This window comes from Bufo gargarizans, chromosome 8, assembly GCF_014858855.1.
Source record: "Bufo gargarizans isolate SCDJY-AF-19 chromosome 8, ASM1485885v1, whole genome shotgun sequence".
Classification (NCBI taxonomy): Eukaryota; Metazoa; Chordata; class Amphibia; order Anura; family Bufonidae; genus Bufo; species Bufo gargarizans.
The window spans coordinates 174,939,645-174,964,125 of NC_058087.1; the positions used below are offsets into that span (position 1 = coordinate 174,939,645).

The window sequence follows — 24,481 nt, forward strand, 5'->3', positions numbered from 1 at the left end:
GATTCTTCTTCACTTCATTAAGCAGTCTGCACTGTGCTCTTGCAGTCATCTTTACAGGATGGACACTCCTAGAGAGAGTAGCAGCAGTGCTGAACTTTCTCCATTTATAGACAATTTGTCTTACCGTGGACTGATGAACAGCAAGGCTTTTGGAGATACTTTTATAACCCTTTCCAGCTTTATGCAAGTCAACAATTCTTAATCGTAGGTCTTCTGAGAACTCTTTTATGTGAGGCGTCATTTACATCAGGCAATGATTCTTGTGAAAAGCAAACCCAGAACTGGTGTGTGTTTTTTATAGGGCAGGGCAGCTGTAACCAACATCTCCAATCTCATCTCATTGATTGGACTCCATTTGTCTGACATCTCACTCCAATTAGCTCTTGGAGATGTCATTAGTCTAGGGGTTCACATACTTTTTCCACCTGCACTGTGAATGTTTACATGGTGTGTTCAATAAAAACATGGTAACATTTAATTCTTTGTGTGTTATTAGGTATTAGTGCATGAGCTGCCACTGGCTTACATCGAAGTTACACAGAATACTCCTGTCCGCTTGGATCATCAAGAAATCATTTATGGCCTTTCTCTGTTCGTATAGTTGGTTCAACATATGCAGGGTGGAATTCCAACGAGTGGAAACATCGCATATCAGCCTATGTTTGGAGATGCCGTTCTGCTGCTGCAGATCAAGGAGGGTGTACTTTGCAGTGTACGAGTGGCTGCAGTGCATGCAAAGTTTCCTGGCCATTTAGAGGGTGTCCTGCAGAAGGGTGGAAGACTTCAGGAACCTATTGACAACCAGATTGAACACGTGTGCCATGCAGGGCGCATGGCTCAGCCCTCCTTGATGCAGCGCCAACACCATGTTCTTCCCATTGTCAGTCACCATGGTTTCGATTTTGAGTTGTCGCGGAGAAAGCCAGGATTCAATTTCTTGATGTAGGACACAAAGTAGTTCCTCCCCTGTGTGATTCCGTTCGCCCAGGCAAATGAGGTGCAGAACAGCGTGACACCGCCGCGCACTGCACATGTGGTATGCTGGAGGGGCACTGTGAATTGTAGACATTGTAGCATCACCAACTGCGTGAGAATGTGGAGGCGGAAGCAGCGTCACCTGGCCAAGTTGCTGGTGCGGCTGTGCAGGAACCACATTCACCCAGTGGGCCATAAAGGACATGTATTGTCTCTGACAGTGGTTACAGCTCCATACGTCGGAGATGCCGTGCACTTTGGCATACACTGACAGGCTCAAGGACTGTCCCACCTTATGTTTTACATGTGTGTGCAGGGCTGGTACTGCCTTTTTGGCAAAGAAATTACGGTTTGGGACTCTCCACCTCAGTTTGGCACAAGCCATCAGTTCTCTGAAAGGTGCAGAGTCCACCACTTGAAAAGGCAGGGACTGCAGCACCAGCAAATTGGACAGGAGCACATTTAGCTTCTGCGCCGTTAAATGAGTGCACGCATACTGTTGTCTCTTGTTAATCGCTTAGATGATCGATTGCTGATGGAATGACTGACAATAAGTAGGAGGAGCAAGTGCATCAGGATAGCAGATGATGGGAAGCACCGACAGCTCCCTTTGGCTGAGATGGTGGAGCCTTGACTGCCTAAAAACCGGGTGCATGCCACTGAGTGATGCAGAGGTTGCTGTGGCAGGCTGGACCACCACATAAGAGCCACGGTTCTCCCAGGTCATTTTATGGTGACACTGCATATGTTGATGCAGGGCCGTGGTGCCGACATTGGCACCCTGGCCATGCTTCGCATTCTGCCCACAGATATTACATATGGCCATGTTCACCTCCTCTGACGGCTTAACAAACAACTGCCACACCGCCGAGTAGGTGATTTTACCCCCAACACTATGCACTGACCGCTGCTTCCGTGAACCCATGCACCACTACTTTCCGGGCAGGTAGGCTCTTGCAAAGCGGGTGGTCTACCCCGGGCACGTTTGGCTACCAACCTCCCACTGCTGCCACTTTGCTGACTTCTGGCCACACTAGAAACTTGCTGGCTCCGCCGCTGCCTCACAGGCAAGCTGCCACCCTCTTCTCCCGATGATTATGAAGCCCCTTCGTCACCCGGCTCCAAAGTGCGATCAGCTACATCATCATCGAGTACTGTCTGCATGTCACTGATGTCCTCTTCAACAGTCTCTGGGTCAGGAGCCTCACCGGTTGCAACACCAAATCCCACGCCACTCTCCCCATCACTACTTGCCCGCCTAGCGGAGGAAGCGGCGGATGTCTCCTCCACATCTTGGCTGGCCAGTAGCTGCTGACTGTCCTCTAGTAGCTTGCCTGCATATAATACTTCTCTGGCTGAGCCAACAGAAAAGGACAGAGGCAGGTTGAGGATATATGAGGGCACAGGGCCTGATCCTGGGCCATGCCAAATAAGGGTTGTGTGTGACAAACCCACCGACTCTTGTCTGGGGGTGTCTAATGTAACTTGGGACAAAGTGGATGACCGAGTCAACCATTCAAGAACCACTGGGTTGCTGGTCAAGACACGACCGCTAGATGACACCAGGAGCTCAGGCCTCTTGCTGCGACTCCTGTTGCCACACCCACTTACTCTGCTGCGACATGTGCTTGCGCCAGAAACATTTAGGCCTCTGCCACTCCCCTGTGCGGAGCATGGCACTTCTCTGTCTGACATACTGTTAGATCAAATAAATAAATAAAAAGGAAATTAAAACACCCTAAAAAGGTCTGTAATTTTCTCACTTCACCACACAACGGCAAATACTTTTTTTGTGCACTAATGCATGGAAAAAAAGGCTTTAGAATATATAACTGCACAGCTGAACGGCAAATATATATATATATTTTCCACTTATACACTCCACAAAAGGCTTTAGAATATAAAACTGCACAGCTGAACAACAAATATATTTTTCTTTTTTCTACTTATACACTCCACAAAAGGCTTTAGAACATATAACTGCACCGCTGAAAGGCAAACATATTTTTCTTTTGCCACTAATACACTAGAAAAAGGGCTTTGGAACATATAACTGCACCAATGAACGGCAAATAGGCCCTTATTTTTTTCTACTTATACACATCACAAAAGGCTTTAGAATATATAACTGCACCGCTGAACGGAAAATATATTTTTCTTTTTTCCACTTATACACTCCACAAAAGGCTTTAGAGCATATAACTGCACTGCTGAATGGCAAATATATTTTTATTTTGCCACTAATACATGACAAAAAGGGCTTTAGAACATATAACTGCACCGCTGAATGTCAAATAAAATTATTTTTTGTGCCACTAATACACAACAAAAAAGGCTGTACTTTTCACACTTCACCACACAACAGCTAATAAGCCCTTTTTTTTCCACTAATACAAGCCAGAAAAATGCTTTAGAACATATAACTGCACCGCACAAGGGCAAATAAGACATATAAATATTTCCTTGTAATAAACCCTGTTAATGGCTGCATCAAACAGCAAACGCACCCCAATAACAAGAACAGTTTCCTAGAATTACAGAGCTGCATATCAGCAATTTGGATCCCCAGTCAGTGCAGCAAGGTGTAATTAGATTGTTCCTATTACCCAGGCTGTAACCTCTCCTACTGAACCCTGTTCTACATAAATGCTCTGGAATGATTACTCCCTATACTTTCCCTACACCTTGAATAATCTTTCCCTGAACTTGTCAATGTTTTTTTTAGCACAATTAAGTATTTTCTACCACTGTCCCTAGCGCCTGCTGACGTCTCTCCCTCCACTAAGTACACTGGAAAATGGCAGAATCCAAGATGGCTGAGGTTATTTATAGGGCTGTGACATTACAGGGCTGGCTGGCTGCTGATTGGCTGCAGGCATGGCATTATGAGTGATCCCGCGTTTCCAGAGTTCCTTGCTCCTTGTCCTAACATGTACAGCAGCCATTTTAAAATGCAAAAAAATGTGATTCATTAACACGAAGCGTGAGGAAATTCAGATTTAGTGCCAATTAAATTTTTCCTGAAATTCGGATCGAATTCCGCCACTTTGTCAACTTCAATTCGCTCATCTCTAATTACAATCTGTACTCCAAACCTGCTTTTGTAACTAATATTGCATGAAATTGTGCCCTCTGGACCAGATTGCTTGCCAGGTATTTTGCTATCTACAAAAGTAATTAATCAAAAAGGAGTAGAGGCTATGGGCACCAACCCAGTGTGAACTCAGTTGACTTTTAAGGCAAAGTTTACTTTTAAAGGGTACTGTTATAATAATGTATAAAGCTATAAAGTATATCAATCCAGGCATGCTTCACTGTACAATAAGTACATATCTGTAAATTCTTTTTAAACGGAAGCAGGGCAGCAGTAACCAGATGAGACCGACATACACTGTACGGAGCTTTGTATTCCAGTGTCTGGTTATGGCGCTACATCTAGCAAAAACAGCTGACTGGGGATATGGGGGCTGAGAATTGCCCTCCTCACAAATCTGATATTGATGGCCTATCTTAAAGGATTGTTTATTATTTTATTTTTTTTCTGAACAGGATTATGCGGGCGACCATCTTGCCTGAGCTGTTCTTAAAAGCATTTACACAGCATTAAAAAATTGCTTTACGGCAGCCCCATGGACCATAGACACAATGATAAGGCTGAGACCCTATTGACTTCTATGGGAAAGTTTTCTAGGCATGCTCTGTGACCTGTGCAGAGGTCATTGTACAAGGAAGGAATAGATAAGATTTCACCTATTGTGAATAGTGGATCCTGTCTTATCTATACACAGATATAAACAGGATAAGAATTAGTTAACTGCAGTAAAGTGATCTGTACAAACCAAGAAGTGGCACCAATTATTAGACATAGTGGCCAGTGCAAAAACTGCAGGATTTTTTGTCTTAGTTTAAATATAAAAAGTGAAATGGAAAATTTAAAATAACATCAAAAATTATTTAAAAACATGTTAAACATAAAAAAAGTGATTTAAACAGCAGGTCATTTCTGATGACACATTCCCTTTAAGTCCTGAAAAAAACCTTTGATGTTGGAACAAGCCATCTTTTGTAAAACTGAGTAGTTAGAATGTAACGTTTTTCACATTATTTATGGTGAAGAAGCCCTGAAGTAATTGAATTTACCGCTACAGCTGGAGGTGTGCGGTAGAGTTTCAGGCTTACCCACTGCTCTGTGTCCCTTAAAAGTGTTGTGTCACAAAACATTTTCTACATTTTTCAAACCAGCACCTGGATCTGAATATTTTTGTAATTGCATGCAATTAACAATTTTGTATAGCCACTGAGCTATTCAATAAAATGTACAGGGCTTTAAAAAAATATTCATACCCCCTGAACTTTTACACACCTTTTCACGTTACACCCACAAACTAAGGCCCCATTCACATGACCATATTTTTGGTCTGCATATGATCTGCATTGTTACAATGGATCCCACAAATGGATGCAACACAAACATCACAGGCGGACTGTAAAATAGGTACAGTTGTGTGAATGAACCCTTAAAAGCATTTTATTGGAATTTCATGTGAAAAAAAGTAGTGATACACGGTTTCGTTTTCAAAATTTTTAACAAATTCTAATTTGGAAAGTATGGTGTGCATTTGTATTCAGCTCCCCTGAGTCAGTACTTTGTAGGACCACCTTTCTCTGCAATTACAGCTACAAGTCCTTTGGGGTATGTCTCTAACAGCTTTGTGCATCTAGAGACTGACATTTTTGCCCATTCTTCTTTGCATAATAGCTCAAGCTCAGTCAGATTGGATGGAGAGCATCTGTGAACATCAATTTTCAAGGCTTGCCACAGATTCTCGAAGGGATTTAGGACTAGGCTTTGACTGGGTCATTCTAACACATGAATATGCTTTAATGTAAACCATTTCATTGTAGCTCTGGCTGGATGTTTAGGGTCCTTGTCCTGTTGGAAGGTGAACCTCCGCCCCAGTCTCAAGTCTTTTGCATCCTCTACCAGGTTTTCCTCCAGGTTTGGCCTGTATTTAGTTCCATCCATCTTCCCATCAACTCTGACCAGCTCCCTGCTGAAGAAAAGCATCCCCACAGCATGATGCTGCCACCACCATGTTTCACAGTGGGGACGGTGTGTTCAGGGTGATGTGCAGTGCTAGTTTTTTTGCCACACATAGCGTTTTCAATTAGTCCAAAAAGTTAAACTTTAGCCTCCCCTGACGAGAGCACCTTTTTCCACATATTTGCTGTGTCCCCTACATGGTTTGTAAACAGCAAACAGGACTTCCTATGGCATCCTTTCAAAAATAGCTTTCTTCTTTACACTCTTCCATGAAGGCCATATTAGTGGAGTTCATGACTAATAGTTGTCCTGTGTACAGATTTTCTCATCTAAACTGTGAAATTCTGCAGCTCCTCCAGAGTGACCATTGGCCTCTTGGCTGCCTCTCTAATTAGTGCTCTCCTTGCCTGTGTTGTCAGTTTAGGTGGACAGAGATGTCTAGGCAGGTTTGCAGTTGTGCCATACTCCTTCCATTTTTGGATGATGGATTAAACAGTGCTCCATGAAATGTTCTTAGCTTGGGATATTTTTTATAACCTAACTCTGTTTTACCCTTCTCTACAGCTTTATCTCTGACCTGTCTGGTGTGTTCTCTGGTTTCCATGATGTTGTTTGTTCACTAACAAACTTCTGAGGTCTTCACAGAACAGCTGCATTTTACTGAGAACAAATCACACACAGGTGTACATGCCATACATTCCAGAATTGTATTTATTAAAATTTTTGAAAACCATGTGTCATTTTCTTTTCACTTCACTCATACTTGCTATATTGTGTTGGTCTACTGCATAAAATCTCGATAAAATACATTTAGGTTTGTGCATTTAACGTGAAAAAAAGTGGAAAAGTTCAAGGGGTGTAAATACCATTTCAAGACACTGTATGTGTATAGCGCCACCTGTAGTTTGTTCTTTTCCTTATGTTTCGTCCATTTCACTGAGCTGGACGAACATGCTCAGTTTAAATCTTCAAGTGTCACCAACTATATGTTCTGTTAGAAGCTGTGGCAGTTACAGGGATAGAGCTGCAGCAAAAAAGGACACACTTTCTGGGCTGCCAGGCTGAAGATAATCTAGCAGAGAATTTGTGTAGTGTCCCACTCAGTAAATGTGGGCACTACACAAGGGTCAATTGGGCCACGTTGTTCCCCACTTTCTGTGGAACATTATCATTGTATTTTATATTATGTTTTTATGTGTTTTCCCTGTTATTTGTGTATCAGGCCTGTCAGGGTGTAGTTCCTCCTCCTAGACAGTAGAGGGAGCTAGGGAACCCCTAGTATAAATAGTCAGGTACTGTTCAGGGAAAGTAGTGTAGAGTCAGAAGTCAGTGTGGACTTTAGCTAGGCAGCAGCTGATGTGGAGCTTCTGACATGCAGCTAGATAGCCCAGGCTCCTAGCTTGCCACCAGGAGAAGGGTTTGCCTCCTGAGAAAACAAGTTCCTTTAAAGGTGCAGTGCAGAGCCAAGTTTATTTCCAGCCAAACAGAGAGCTGAAGGGCAGAAGGATATTTCTACAGCAAGGAGACATATACCAGAGGAAGGTTTTCCTACCCAAGGATAAAGCCAGCAATAGGGCATACGGGCCTTGGAGTAAGCCAGACAGGATCTGAGGAAAAGTGCAGCCTGATCTGTAAGTGTTTATGCCCTCTGAGTATCTTGCAAAGACTTTGCCTGCCATTATTGTAAGGCCTGCCTGTATCCAATCTTTCTAAATGTGGAGCTAACCAAAGACTTTAAATAGTTGAACTGTTTCAGTAAAAGGAAGTTCTGGTTCACTGCAACTTGTCAATTGTTCCTACAATAAATTGCTGTGCCACCGTTACCGGCACTGGCGTCACAAACTTAAAGGGATCTTGCCACCGGCACATTAAAAACCTGCAACATCCAGGGCACCTCACCTACCATCAGGCCTGGTCCCTATACACAGAGAGTGCCCCAGAGGACCCCTGTGCCAGCCTCTCCATCACTGCTGTACGCCTGCCCAGGGTATATAAAAACTGTGAGTACCAAAAACACCCTCGGTTAGTAACTACCCCTGTGACCTCACCATCGCTCACCCTGCAGGGCTGCATACTGCATATTGAGCAGTGAATGTGGAGATCTCTGGAACCATGTGTGTACAGGGCTGGTTCTAGCTTCGTTAGAAGTGTATCGTCATGCACTATATGATGTTTGATTTTCATTTTTTACATTTGTCATGGCATAACCCCTTTAATTGAGACATTGAGATCTTGGTCTTGGTAATACAATGGTATGCTGACTTGCATGCTACTAAATGGCTTCAAAAGGCTGAGTATGGAATCTCCAGCTTTGTAGGTCATAGTCCACAATTGATATCATTGTGCCCAGAGACAAGCCAAGTGGAAAATCTATTTCACCCTTATACCAAAACAATTCTGTTTAGCTGACTACAAAAGTCTTTGCTTAAAGGAGATCTCTGAATATTACTGAATACAGATACCAACATCTCATCCTAGAATGTGAATAGCAAAAATGGAAAAGAAAATCCACAGCATCACTGCTATCCCAGTATAAAATGTGACCTTTATTAGGGTAATATATATAAAAGTCTGAGATTACGCATTTTCGGAACCAACTAATTCTTCAAATACAGACGAAGGGGCTTGAAAAACAGTCTAATTCCTGGAATGAGTCTGCTCTGATTTCAATCTGTATTGCTCCAACAAACATTTTCTTCTGGGATAGAGCTTGTTCCATGGATATTCTTCTCCATTTTGGTTACTGCATTACTATATCTTCATTTAGGTGGTGCTAATTCTGACCTTATCCAAGCTCACAAAGAAAGAAATTGCAGTAGTTGTGGCTGATCACAACCCCATCAGGTGAACATATTTTTGCTTGCATCGCCATTATCGCTGGTCTCCCAGGTATCACTCTATGGTGCGCTCTGCCTTCTTTTTTTCTTTAGAATTTGATAAGATGTTAATAGGAGGGAATGCGTCCCACTGCAGAGCAGCCATGAGGTTGTGAGTCAAGACTTAGCTACATATTATGTTTTGGAGCCTGTCGTCATCTGTTGTCACAGTGCTGTGTGTTCCTGTCAAGGTGCCTGATGGCTTATGGCAGACAGATTGCATTATTCTACAATAGATAGTAATGATGTGACCCTGTGTGTGATATTCTGTCATGGCTGAGCAGCCTGAAAAGAATGGGGAGCAGGATTGCTCTACAATAGATGCAGATGATGCATTTATTCGCCCCGTTCCTGTCAGGCTGCTCAGCCATGATGGCATATCGCACACAGAATCTCATCATTACTATCTATTGTTTAGTTGTAATGATGCATCTCTGCCTTAGAGAAGTCATAAGGCTGAGCTGCCTGATAGGAATGCTCAACAGTTGGAGTTGATGGCAGGTGCTGGAGCATAATGCACAGTAAGCTTCCCCCTTTATCACCCCACGACAGCTCTGCAGTGGGACACAACCTATCCTATTCACATTCTGGGATGGGATGCTGGCAGCCATTTTCAATTATCCCAGGATAGCCCCTTTAAAGAAGTTGTCTGGCATTAAATGGAAGGATTTTCTTTTCCATCATCTTTACTGGTAAAACAGATGAACTAGACCTTCCTTTCTCCTTCAAAACACAGAAGATCATATTATACCCAGGTATCAATTCACTTACTTGTCCTCATATTACCATGTGAACTTGTGGAAGTGGTACAACTACCACAAAGATAAAATTATACTTGAAATCATATTCCTTCATGCGGCACTATAATATTGAAATACATTTTGGCCAACGTTTCTTAAGGTGAACTCGAGTGAAACAAAATGTAATATCTATGTAAAGCTAAAATTGTGGACTAAAAAACAAGAACTGTTGAATGGCCATGGGCCAATCAGTTTGTCATAGGTCATTTGCACCCTAGTAAAGATTAACATGCTTATCGGTTTAAGTCCATGTGTATAAATATTGTAACCACAGTACATTCACAACAGATTCCTGACCGTGCTTCACTATGGCTTTTATTGCCTACTTTTTGACTAGAGTCGATGTGGTAATATATTTAGTAATTTGTGTTGCACTGTTCATCTACTGGAGGAATTGATCTAAGAAGAGCACGTCAAACATGCCTCCTGGGCCTACCCCTCTCCCTTTCATTGGTAACATTAACCTGTTGGACCTCAATCGGCTACACAACTCATTGATGAAGGTAGGAAATTTGGAACCTCAGTGGGAACATTTGTGTGGATGTTGGGTTATTAAATGAAAAAGGGGATGTAATGGATTAATAACTGGCAGAAAGATAAGATAATAGAAAGTTCCTGTGCACTTAGTCCTAAAAATGGTAACTGGATTTATGAAATTAATGAGTAGGCTATATGTGTCCAAGTGAGAAATGCTGTTTCCATTGGCTCTTAGCTTTGGCACATAGAGGGTGGACCTGAGTGGAAGACCCACACACTTCTATGATATCCATATATCCTAATACTGACATCATAGCAATACATAAACGAGCTATATGTGCCCAAAAGAAAGATGTTGTTTGCATTGGCTCTTTGCTCTGACTCACAGAAGCTGGACCTAAGTGGGGGACCCCCTCTATGATATTTATATGTTATAATATTGACATAATGTTATAATTAGACTTGAGCAGACACCTGGCTGTTCGGGTTAGACAGGTTAGCCCGAACTTCACAAAAAAGTTCGAGTTCGGGACCCGAACTAGACCCGATCTTGACCCCGAACCCGAACTCCAGTGAAGTCAATGGGGACCCGAACTTTGGAGCACTAAAATGGCTGTAAAAAAAAAGTAATGGAAAGTGCTAGAGGGCTGCAAGTGGCATAAAACTGAGTTTAAGAGCATGGCAAGTGCTCTGCAAAGAAATGTGGATAGGGAAATGACTTAAAATACCATAAAATACGTAAAAATAAAAAATAATAATCCTGATCTTGGAGAACGAGGTCCATATGGAGAAGGAGATTGAAGAGGCGGTGGATGTGGTGGTGTAGGTGGAAGCGGCGGTGGAGGATGAGGAGGTAGTCTACACTGCTTTTTGGTTTTATTTTTTTTGTTTAAATTAGGGTACACCCCAAAACATTGGGAAATATAACCTGTGATAACCCCCTTTAGCTGTGCTAAACAAACAATCAGACAATACACTGGCTGCAGGGCAAGCCAGCACCTCCAAGGCGTAAAGGGCAAGCTCAGGTCATATGCCAAATTTGGAGACCCAGAAGTTGAAGGGGGCAGACCCATCAGTCAGTATGTCTAGGCATGTGCACAGATACTGCTCCACCATGTCGCACGTCCCTGTGATGTCCACGATCCAATTGGATATCTGCTCTATCAACTTTCAATGTTCTTTTCTGCGCCTACCATGTTGATCATGGTTAGCAGGGAATCAGGGTTCCATGTCAGAGAGGGAGCGTGAGAAAGGGATACCTCATCCAAGGGAGGTCAATGTATGAAATTAAATGTGATTGAGCGGAAAGATCGAATGAAAGGAGGGGGTACTCGGCAATTACCCACTCCCGACTTGGGGAGGAAGTGACGATAAATAACAATACAGGACTCTTAAGATGCCCTGTTATTGAAATGATTAATAAAAAATTATAGGGAATGTCACTGGGGTATTTTGGATTTGGAAATGTTAGACAGGAGAGGCCCTGCTGCCGCTTTGTTAACTCTAGATAACTTCTGCCTGATCGCACGTCCCCGTGACGTCCACAATCCAATTGGATATCTTCTCTATCAACTTTCGATGTTCTTTTCTAGCCTACCATGTTGATCACGGTTAGCGGTGAATCAGGGATCCACGCCAGAGAGGGAGCGTGAGAAAGGGAGACCACATCCCAGGGTGGTCAATGGTTGCAATGTGATCGAACGGAAATGTTTAATTTAAATAAAATTATTATATTTTGCAGCTGTCTGAGAAATATGGGGAAATCTATACTCTGCATGTAGGACCCAGAAAATTAGTGGTACTTTCTGGATATAAGGCTGTGAAGGAAGCACTTGTCACCCGAGCTGAAGATTTTGGAGAAAGAGCAAATACTCCAATATTTGACTTAGCCTCAAACAAACATGGTAATTATATTGTACTTTCTATTAATCCTACAAGTCATCTGCAGAAGCTCGTTATTAGAGTAGGATATATTGCAATCTACTATTAGATACACTAGTGACTTTTGCTGATCCTGCTAATTAAAGAATCACAAAAATGTCACATTGATGTATGCAATTTTGTGCAAATACTGTAAATAGGAAAAGGACCTCCCTGAACAGGAACATCCTACAGATCTTACGTAAAATGTTTTAAATTTTGTGATCCTTCTACAATATAGCCAGTTGTGAACTGACATTGGCCATGGTGTACACGTGTCTCAAATAAAGCCACACCTAAACTGAAAATGTTGGCCACAAGGAGAACACTCCAAACATCTGACCAATATTTAGAAATGAATTGCATAAAAAATGAAAATAGAAAGCAACAGTGGTGATTGTCACTCTTCATTCATCAACTTCATTTTTCTTCCATTTTGTTCTTTTATCTTTTTTTCTTTCTTATCTTCCTTTTTCTTCGCTTTCATCTATTTTTTCTTCATATACTTCATTATTACCATTAACTTCACTCTATTTCCTTTTTCTTCTTAACTTTGTTATCATCTTCCTTTTCCTTCTTCTCTCTACGACATCATGAACACATTCATTCTACTTTCCTCTTTCTCTTTTCTTCATTTTCTTACCTACCTTCTACTTCTTCCTTCTACGTCCTTTTTTTCCATCACTGTCAATTTAATTATTTCTCCTTTTCTTTAGTTCCTTCCTCGCTTCCTTTTTTTATTTCCTTTGTTTTGTTTCCTTCCTCTACTCCTTCTTCTTCATCTTCATTATTCTACTTACTTTATTCTCCTTTTTTCTTGCACAGCTTCTCTTAGTTTTTGTTCCCTCTGCTTCATCATGGTCAACATTTTCTTTCTTCTTCCTTTTTCTTTCTTATGTTCCTTCTTCTTCATTATCTTCCATCTTCTTCATCATCATAACTCTACTATAGTTGAGTGGACACCTGGATGTTCGGGATCGACGGGTTCGGCCAAACTTCGGAAAAAAGTTTGAGTTCGGGACCCGAACTTGACCCCGAACCTGAACCCCGTTGAAATCAATGGGGACCCGAACTTTTGAGCACTAAAATGGCTGTAAAAATGTCATGGAAAGGGCTAGAGGGCTGCAAATGGCGTCAAAATGTGGTTAAGAGCATGGCAAGTGCTCTGCAAACAAATGTGGATAGGGAAATGACTTTAAATAACATAAAATACGTAAAAATAAAATAATAATCTTGATCTAGGAGGACCAGGTCCATATGGAGTAGGAGGTTGAGGAGGCGGTGGATGTGGCGGTGTAGGTGGAAGCGGCGGTGGAGGAGGAGGTAGCCTACACTGGTTTTTGTTTTAAATTTTATTTTTAAAATTAGGGTACACCCCAAAACATTGGGAAATATAACCTGTGATAACCCCCTCCAGTCATGCTAAACACACGTTCAGACAATACACTGGCTGCAGGGCAGGCCAGCACCTCCAAGGGGTAAAGGGCAAGCTCAGGCCATGTGCCCAATTTGGAGACCCAGAAGTTGCAGGGGCTGACCCCTGTCAGTCAGTTCGTGTAGGCGTGTGCACACTTACTGCCCCACCATGTCGCACGTCCCCGTGATGTTCACGATCCAATTTGATATCTGCTCTATCAACTTTCGATGTTCTTTTATGCGCCTACCATGGTGATCACGGGTGGCGGAGAATCAGGGTTTCAGGCAAGACAGGGAGCATGAGAAAGAGAGACCACATCCAACGGAGGATCCATTTTTTCAAATTTAAAATTAGAGTTGAAATATGGGAGAAATTATTAAAGCATAAAAGTGTGACAACTTTTCAAAGTTTAAGCATTGAATGTAAGGATGTGGTGCGCATTAATTACTGAATAATTTATTAAATTTTATTCCCTGTCACCTATGCATAGCAGGTGTTTATTCATATCTAAAATTGTATAATGTCAACCCAAGAATGAAATTTATTAAGCTGTCAACTAGGTAGAGGAGGGCTATATTACACCCAAAAATGTGTTTATTTCGCCAGAAAATGTAACTGACAATTATTTATTTTTTATTTTTATTTTTTTACCTTTCCACTAGGTATAGCAGTGGTACTATACACCAACAAATTGGTTAATTTAACCTGAAAAAGTAAATGCCAATTTTTTTTTTGTTTAACCTGTCTACTAGGTATAGCAGTGGTACTATACACCCGAAAATTTGTTAATTTCGCCATAAAATGTAACTGACAATTTATTTTTATTTTTTTACCGGTCTACTAGGTATAGCAGTGGTACTATACACCCAAAAATTGGTTAATTTCACCTGAAAAAGTAAATGACAATTTTTTTTTTGTTTAACCTGTCTACTAGGTATAGCAGTGGTACTATACACCCGAAAATTTGTTAATTTCGTCATAAAATGTAAATGACAAAGCAGTGAAATGATATAAAATAAAACACATACAAAAAAAAAAAATGGATTCATGAGGTGGAGTTCCATGTGGAGTAGGAGTTTGAGGAGGCGGTGGACGTAGCGGAGTAGGTGGAAGCGGCGGTGGAGGAGGACGAGATTGCCAACACAGGTTTTTGGTTTTAATTTAATTTTGTAAAATTAAGGTACATGCCAAAAGAGTGTGAAATATCCAAAATACAAACATGAGCAATTGCGCTGCAGTATAACAATGGCTGCTTAGTGCCGGTATACATGTCTATTCTGCACAAGGTACGGACAAGTCCTGAGGGATCCATGCCTGGTTCATTTTAATGAACGTGAGCTTGTCCACATTGGCTGTGGACAGGCGGCTGCGCTTGTCTGTGATGACGCCCCCTGCCGTGCTAAACACACGTTCAGATAATACACTGGCTGCAGGGCAGGCCAGCACCTCCAAGGCGTAAAGGGCAAGCTCAGGCCATGTGCCCAATTTGGAGACCCAGAAGTTGAAGGGGGCAGACCCGTCATTCAGTACGTGTAGGCGTGTGCACACATACTGCTCCACCATGTTGGTGAAATGCTGCCTCCTGCTAAGACGTTCCATATCAGCTGGTGGTGCTGGTTGTTGTGGCGTGCTGACAAAGCTTTTCCAGATTTCAGCCATGCTAACCCTGCCTTCTAAGGTGCTGGCGGTGCCCCATCTGCGTTGGCGACCTCTTCCTTGTCCTCTGCCTTTGCCTTGTGTTTTCACTGTGCCCCCGCTGTCAGGTGAGAATGCCACCAGCAGCGCGTCTACCAGCGTGCGCTTGTACTCGCGCATCTTACGATCACACTCCAGTGACGGAATTAAGGATGGTACGTTGTCCTTGTAACGGGGATCCAGCAGCGGGGCCACCCAGTAATCAGCACAAGTTAGAATGTGGGCAACTCGGCGGTCGTTGCAGAGACACTGCAGCATGTAATCGCTCATGTGTGCCAGGCTGCCCAGAGGCAACAAAAAAGCTGTCCTCTGTGGGAGGTTTATCGTCTGTGTCCTCTGTATCCCCCCAGCCATGCACCAGTGATGGCCATGAGCTGGTCTGGGTGCCACCCTGTTGTGAACATGGCTCCTCCTCCTCCATCTCCTCCTCCTCATCCTCCACCTTGTCATCCTCCAGAACTGTGCCCTGGCTGGACAATAGTGTACCTGGCGTTTGTGGGTGCAGGAACCCACCCTCGGAGCCACTTGGGAATGACTGGCCGGAAACCCTACGAAATTATCCCTCTTCCTCCTCCTCCTCCTGTGCCACATCCTCTTCCATCATCGCCAGGAGCGTTTTTTCAAGGAGACATAGAAGTGGGATAGTAATGCTGAGAACGGCGTTATCGGCACTGACCATGTTGGTGGAGTACTCGAAACAGCGCAACAAGGAACACAGGTCTCGCATGGAGGCCCAGTCATTGGTGGTGAAGTGGTGCTGTTCCGCCGAGCGACTCACCCATGCGTGCTGCAGCTGAAACTCCACTATCGCCTGCTGCTGCTCGCACAGTCTGGCCAGCATGTGCAAGGTGGAGTTCCACCTTGTGGGCACGTTGCATATGAGGTGATGAGGCCGAAGTTACGCTGCAGCGCAGACAGGCAAGCAGCAGCAGGGTGAGAACGCCGAAAGCGCGCACAAATGGCCTGCACTTTATGCAGCAGCTCTGACATGTCGGGGTAATTTTTAAGGAATCTCTGCACCACCAAATTCAGCACATGCGCCAGGCAAGGGATGTGTGTCAAACCGGCTAGTCCCAGAGCTGCTACGAGATTTCGCCCATTATCGCACACCACCAGGCCAGGCTTGAGGCTGACTGGCACAAACCACTCATCGGTCTGTTGTTCAAGGCCCGTCCACAGCTCCTGCGCGGTGTGGGGTTTGTCCCCCAAACAGATAAGTTTTAAAACTGCCTGCTGTCGTTTACCCCTGGCTGTGCTGAAGTTGGTGGTGAAGGTGTTACGCTGACCGGATGAGGAGCTGGTAGAGGATGAGGAAGCAGAGTAGGAGGAGGAAGCAACAGGAGGCAAACTGAAGCGCCCTGCAATCCTCGGTGGTGGAAGGACATGCGCCAAACTGCTATCCGCCTCAGGCCCAGCCGCCACTGCATTTACCCAGTGTGCTGTTATGGAGATATAACGGCCCTGACCGTGCTTACTGGTCCACGTATCCATAGTCAGGTGCACCTTGCCACAGATGGCGTTGCGCAGTGCACACCTGATTTTGTCCCCTACTTGGTTGTGAAGGGAAGGGATGGCTCGCCTTGAAAAGTAGTGGCGGCTGGGCACGACGTACTGTGGGACAGCCACCGCCATAAGGCCTTTAAAACTATCCGTCTACCACCAGACGGAATGACAGCATTTCAAAGGCAAGTAATTTAGAAATGCTGGCATTCAGGGCTAGGGATCGTGGGTGGGTAGGGGGGTACTTCCTCTTCCTCTCCAGCATTTGGGATATGGAGAGCTGAACGCTTCCGTGGGACATTGTGGAGATGCTTGGTGACCCAGGTGTTGGTGTTGCTGGCAGATACTCTGTTCGTGGGGTGCCAAGTGGCACTTTCACTCCAGAGGTGGATGAAGAGGCCGCGACTGCAGCAGAAGAGGAAGCAGGAGGAGCCAGAGACCTTTCTTGGTTTTTGAGGTGTCTACTCCACTGCAGCTCGTGCTTTGCACTTAAATGCCTGGTCATGCAGGTTGTGCTCAGGTTGAGAACGTTTATGCCTCGCTTCAGGCTCTGATTGCACAGCGTGCAAACCACTCGTGCTTGTCGTCAGCACATTGTCTGAAGAACTGCCATGCCAGGGAACTCCTTGAAGCTGGCTTTGGTGGGCTCGGTCCCTTGCTGCGGTGGGCAGTAGGAGGCGTACTGTCTAGTGGACATCCGCTTCGCTTTTGCACCCTGCTCCCTCTTATGCTGTGCTGGTGGCTCTGTGCGACCACCGCCTCTTCCTCCGAACTACATCGGTCACTCGCATGACCTTGATTCCATGTGGGGTCGAGGACCTCATCGTCCTCCACATCATCTTCCACCCAGTCTTCACCCCTGACATCCTTGTCCGTCTGCACACTTTCGAAAGCCCCAGCAGTTGGCACATGTGTTTCGTCATTATCCGAGACGTGCTGCGATGGTCCTCCCATGTACTCATCTTGAAAAATAAGTGGTTGGGCATTGGTGCACTCAATCTCTTCCACTTCTGGGGCAAGGCTAGGTGGAAGGCCCTGGCAAACCCTGCTAACAGAGTCATCAAAAAGCAGAAGAGACTGCTGCATGACTTGGGGCTCAGACTGCTTGGCTGATTTGCAAGGGGGTGAGGTGAAAGACTGATGGACATCGGCTGCAGGTGCCAACTGTGGTCTTTCAGCAGGAGACTCCGTGGGAGACAATGTGAAGGAACTGGATCCACTGTCAGCAACACAATCTACTATCGCCTGTACTTGTTCAGGCCTCACCATTCGTAGAGCAGCATTAGGCCTGACCAAATACCGCTGCAGGTTTTGTCGCCTACTCGCACCTGGATAAGGGGTTTCACTTGTGCGTGTAGCTGGCACAGATCGACCACGTCCTCCCCCTGCAACAGGAGCTCCACCAGCAGCACCACGACCTGGGCCATGCCCCTTATTTGACGCTCTCCTCATATTTTTTAATTTAGGATCTTGCCCTAAATGGGTGTTTAATTAATAGTAGAATAAAACGACAGTATGTAAAGGGTGTACCTGAACCAGTGTAGGCCTCAATAAAATATTTTTTAGCACAAAATGGCTGTATTTCAAATGCCTAATTCAAACCCCTGTATGTAGAGGTAGTATCTCAGAGGTCCTGAACCTCTGTAGGCCTGAAGTAAATATATCTTTGCACAAAAAAGTCTGTATTTCAAATGGCTGTATTTTAAATGCCTAATTAAAAACCCCTGTATGTAGAGGTAGTATCTCAGAGGGCCTGAACCTCTCTAGGCCTGAAGTAAATATATCTTTGCACAAAAAGGCTGTATTTCAAATGGCTGTATTTCAAATGCCTAATTCAAACCCCTGTATGTAGAGGTAGTATCTCAGAGGGCCTGAACCTCTGTAGGCCTGAACTAAATATTTATTTCCCCAAAATGGCTGTATTTCAAATGGCTGTATTTCAAATGCCTGATTCAAACCCCTGTATGTAAGGGTGTATCTCACACGGTCTGAACCCGTGTAGGCCTGAAGTAAATATATCTTTGCACAAAATGGCTGTATTTCGAATGCCTAATTCAAACCCCTGTATGTAGAGGTAGTATCTCAGAGGGCCTGAACCTCTGTAGGCCTAAAGTAAATATATCTTTGCAAAAAATGGCTGTATTTCAAATGGCTGTATTTCAAATGCCTGATTCAAACCCCTGTATGTAGGGGGGTATCTCACACGGTCTGAACCAGTGTAGGCCTGAAGTAAATATATCTTTGCACAAAATGGCTGTATTTCAAATGCCTAATTCAAACCCCTGTATATAGGGCGGTATCTCACACGGTCTGAACCAGTGTAGGCCTAAAGTAAATAAATCTTTGCACAAAATGGCTGTATTTCAAATGCCTAGTTCAAACCCCTGTATGTAGGGGGGTATCTTACACGGTCTGAACCAGTGTAAGCCTGAAGTAAATATATACTTGAACAAAATGGTTGCATTTCAAATGGCTGTATTTCAAATGCCTAATTCAAACCACTGTATGTAGGGGGGTATCTCACACGGTCTGAACCAGTGTAGGCCTAAAGTAAATATATCTTTGCACAAAATGGCTGTAATTTAAATGGCTGTATTTCAAATCCCTGAATAAAACTCCTGTATGTAGAGGGAGTATATCACACGGTCTGAACCACTGTAGGCTTGATTTAAAGAGGACCTTTCACTAGTGTACAAACTAAAAACTAACTATATCAGTGGGCAGAGTGGCGCCCAGGGGTCCCCCTGCACTTACTAGTATGTCTGGGCGCCGCTCCGTTCGCCCGGTATAGGCTCCGGTGTCTGCAGCTCCGTCTGTTGTACTGGACTGATTTTTTGTATGAGGCGTGTCCCTTGCTGCAGCGCTGGCCAATCGCAGCGCACAGCTCATAGCCAGGCTTAGTTTGTACACTAGTGAAAGGTCCTCTTTAAATATATCTTTGCACAAAATGGCTGTATTTTAAATGGCTGTATTTCAAATGCCTGATTCAAACCCCTGTATGTAGAGGAAGTATCTCACACGGTCTAAACCACTGTAGGCCTGAAGCAAATATATATTTGCACAAAATGGCTGTATTTTAAATGCCTGATTCAAACCGCTGTATGTAGAGGGGTATCGCACACGGTCTGAACCAGTGTAGGCCTGAAGTAAATATATCTTTGCACAAAATGGCTGTATTTCAAATGGCTGTATTTCAAATGCCTAATTCAAACTCATGTATGTAGGGGGGTATCTCAAACGGTCTGAACCAGTGTAGGCCTGAAGTAAATATATCTTTGCACAAAATGGCTATATTTCAAATGGCTGTATTTCAAATGCCTAATTCAAACTCCTGTATGTAGGGGGGTATCTCAAACGGTCTGAACCAGTGTAGGCCTGAAGTAAATATATCTTTGCACAAAATGGCTGTATTTCAAATGGCTGTATTTCAAATGCCTAATTCAAACCTCTGTATGTAGGGGGGTATCTCACACTGTCTTAACCAGTGTAGGCCTGAAGTAAATATATCTTTGCACAAAATGGCTGTATTTCAAATGCCTAATTCAAACCCCTGTATGTAGGGGGGTATCTCACACGGTCTGAACCAGTGTAGGCCTGAAGTAAATATATCTTTGCACAAAATGGCTGTATTTCAAATGCCTAATTCAAACCCCTGTATGTAGAGGTAGTATCTCAGAGGGCCTGAACCTCTGTAGACCTGAAGTAAATATATCTTTGCACAAAATGGCTGTATTTCAAATGCCTGTATTTTAAATGCCTAATTCAAACCCCTGTATGTAGAGGTAGTATCTCAGAGGGCCTGAACCTCTGTAGGCCTGAAGTAAATATATCTTTGCACAAAATGGCTGTATTTCAAATGCCTGTATTTTAAATGCCTAATTCAAACCCCTGTATGTAGGGGGGTATCTCACATGGTCTGAACCAATGTAGGCCTGAAGTAAATATATCTTTGCACAAAATGGCTGTATATCAAATCCTTGAATAAAACCCCTGTATGTAGAGGGAGTATCTCACACTGTCTGAACCACTGTAGGCTTGAAGTAAATATATCTTTGCACAAAATGGCTGTATTTCAAATAGCTGTATTTCAAATGCCTGATTCAAACCCTTGTATGTAGAGGAAGTATCTCACACGGTCTAAACCACTGTAGGCCTGAAGCAAATATATATTTGCACAAAATGGCTGTATTTTAAATGGCTGTATTTCAAATGCCTGATTCAAACCCCTGTATGTAGAGGAAGTATCTCACACGGTCTAAACCACTGTAGGCCTGAAGCAAATATATATTTGCACAAAATGGCTGTATTTTAAATGCCTGATTCAAACCGCTGTATGTAGAGGGGTATCGCACACGGTCTGAACCAGTGTAGGCCTGAAGTAAATATATCTTTGCACAAAATGGCTGTATTTCAAATGGCTGTATTTCAAATGCCTAATTCAAACTCATGTATGTAGGGGGGTATCTCAAACGGTCTGAACCAGTGTAGGCCTGAAGTAAATATATCTTTGCACAAAATGGCTATATTTCAAATGGCTGTATTTCAAATGCCTAATTCAAACTCCTGTATGTAGGGGGGTATCTCAAACGGTCTGAACCAGTGTAGGCCTGAAGTAAATATATCTTTGCACAAAATGGCTGTATTTCAAATGGCTGTATTTCAAATGCCTAATTCAAACCTCTGTATGTAGGGGGGTATCTCACACTGTCTTAACCAGTGTAGGCCTGAAGTAAATATATCTTTGCACAAAATGGCTGTATTTCAAATGCCTAATTCAAACCCCTGTATGTAGGGGGGTATCTCACACGGTCTGAACCAGTGTAGGCCTGAAGTAAATATATCTTTGCACAAAATGGCTGTATTTCAAATGCCTAATTCAAACCCCTGTATGTAGAGGTAGTATCTCAGAGGGCCTGAACCTCTGTAGACCTGAAGTAAATATATCTTTGCACAAAATGGCTGTATTTCAAATGCCTGTATTTTAAATGCCTGATTTAAACCCCTGTATGTAGAGGTAGTATCTCAGAGGGCCTGAACCTCTGTAGGCCTGAAGTAAATATATCTTTGCACAAAATGGCTGTATTTCAAATGCCTGTATTTTAAATGCCTAATTCAAACCCCTGTATGTAGGGGGGTATCTCACATGGTCTGAACCAATGTAGGCCTGAAGTAAATATATCTTTGCACAAAATGGCTGTATATCAAATCCTTGAATAAAACCCCTGTATGTAGAGGGAGTATCTCACACTGTCTGAACCACTGTAGGCTTGAAGTAAATATATCTTTGCACAAAATGGCTGTATTTCAAATAGCTGTATTTCAAATGCCTGATTCAAACCCTTGTATGTAGAGGGAGTATCTCACACGGTCTGAACCAGTGTAGGCCTGAAGTAAATATATCTTTGCACAAAATGACTGTATTTCAAATGCCTAATTCAAACCCCTGTATGTAGGGGGGTATCTCACACGGTCTGAACCAGTGTAGGCCTGAAGTAAATATATCTTTGCACAAAATGGCTGTATTTCAAATGCATGATTCAAACCCCTGTATGTAGGGCGGTATCTCACACGGTCTGAACCAGTGTAGGCCTGAAGTAAATATATCTTTGCACAAAATGGCTGTATTTCAAACGGCTGTATTTCAAATGCCTAATTCAAACCCCTGTATATAGAGGTAGTATCTTAGAGGGCCTGAACCTTTGTAGGCCTGCAGTAAATATATCTTTGCACAAAATGGCTGTATTTCAAATGGCTGTATTTCAAATGGCTAATTCAAACCCTTGTATGTAGAGGTGGTATCTCACAAGGGGTTGATGGGTGTATTTCTACCTTAAATTGCACACTGACTAATCCAGACGTTATAGTTTGCCCCCAAAAAATGGTGATTTGCAATGTCCCAAAAGCTCAGATGCAGTGCTGGTGCACTGACCATGCATAAAATGGCCGCCGCCACCCACCTAACTAACAGAATTCTAAAAGTTAGTATTTTTGGGTCAATGAGCTCAGGGCAGGGTAAAACGATAGTGCCCTGCACCCACACAACTATTTGTCTGTAGATCGCTGAGTTAGATTCTCTCCTATTCTCTCCCTGAAATCACAAGTCCAGCAGCATCCTCTCCCTACACTTTTAACAGCAGAGGGACCTGCAGTGCTACGTGACTCAAGCTTATATAGAGCCTGGGTCACATGCTGCTCTGGCTATTTACAGCCATGCCATTAGTAGGCATGGCTGTGATGGCCTCTTGGGGCAAGTAGTATGACGCTTGTTGATTGGCTGCTGTGCACCGAACACGAACCCAAATTTTTATGGAAATGTTCGGGTTCGGGTCCGGGGTCCAAAAATCCTAAAGTTCGGTACGAACCCAAACTTTACAGTTCGGGTTTGCTCAACCCTAAACTCCACTTTACTTTTCCTTCTCTTTTCTTCTTTTTCATCTACATTCTCCTGCACTTTTATCAGCATTCTTCTTCTTTTTCATTCCTTACTCTCTTTTATTTGCTTATCTTTCTTTTGCTCTTCTTGGCTTTTCTTCACATTCCTTCATTCACTTTTTTCATTGCTTCCTTTCTTCTTTCATTTTTCTCCTTCCACTTTTCTTCTACTTTATTTTAGATATGATTTCCGGTTTGTAGGTCATTTCAAATCCACTTCACTCTCCCATTTAAACAAGAATAAAAAAAAAAAATAGTTTAGAAATTCATGTTTGATTTCATTTTTCTAGCTATATTCCCACAAGGCTATGTTCTGCCCAGTGTGATTGGTTATCTCATATACATTTTATAGTTACTTGTTCACATATAAATATATTTCAGGTGTAATATTTTCCAATGGAGAACTATGGAAATCTATGAGGAGGTTCACATTAGCAACACTTCGAGACTTTGGAATGGGGAAGAAATCCGTAGAAGCCAAAATTCAAGATGAAGTAATTGCCCTTACAGAAAGCTTTAAATCTCTTAATGGTAAAATATATGCCTATTCCAATCTTACCTTCTGTCTATACTTCCCAAATTCAAAGCCATAAACTTAGTTTTATAGTTCTATTTGCACAGAAAATAGTGAGTTACTTATCTTGAATATGGGATTTCATTTTGGACACATTTTAAGTCATTGTTCACATTTCCGTTTTTCACTGACGAGTGCTGTACGCATTTTCTGCGGACGGCACACGTACCCATTGAAGTTAATATGTTTGGTCACACATCAGTATTTTTTTTTTTCATTCAATATATATTTATTGAGGATTTTTTCATTTATCAGAGAAAGACAAAAGGATACACTATACAAAATCAGTGCAAAAAGTCCATACACCATAGTGTAATATGGGAGTCACATCAGTATTTGTTTTACTGATCGTGGATAAGTGAAAGTATCAAGGAGACATGCACTACTTTGGTCCATTATGGCATCTGTGTTTGGCCGGTTTTTCACTGACCACTGATAGGACATGCTCTGGAAATAAATTTTCAGCTAAGCAGTGTCCATGGAATACAGATGGCGAAAAACAGATACACGGACAAAACACGGATCCTTCAAGTTCATCTTCATGGATGAAACCCGGATGGATTTTTACACGGACGTCAAACGGACACGGAAATGTGAATAAGGCCTAAAAAGGATATGGGAATTCTGGGGAGGGTTGAAAGGTAGGAGACTAGATTATTAAATAGAAACATTTTGATTATTCAGCTTGGAATAGACCCTTAGTGGTGAGGAATAGACCCTTAGAGTTGATCTCATTTACATGAATAAAAACATGTGGTGAATACAGAGAAC

General features: G+C 43.0%; 1 pseudogene; it reads left to right on the forward strand.

Moving 5' to 3' along the window:
• Positions 1-10,003: 10,003 nt before the first annotated feature.
• Positions 10,004-24,481, forward strand: part of LOC122945193 — a 57,777-nt pseudogene continuing 43,299 nt past the window's right edge.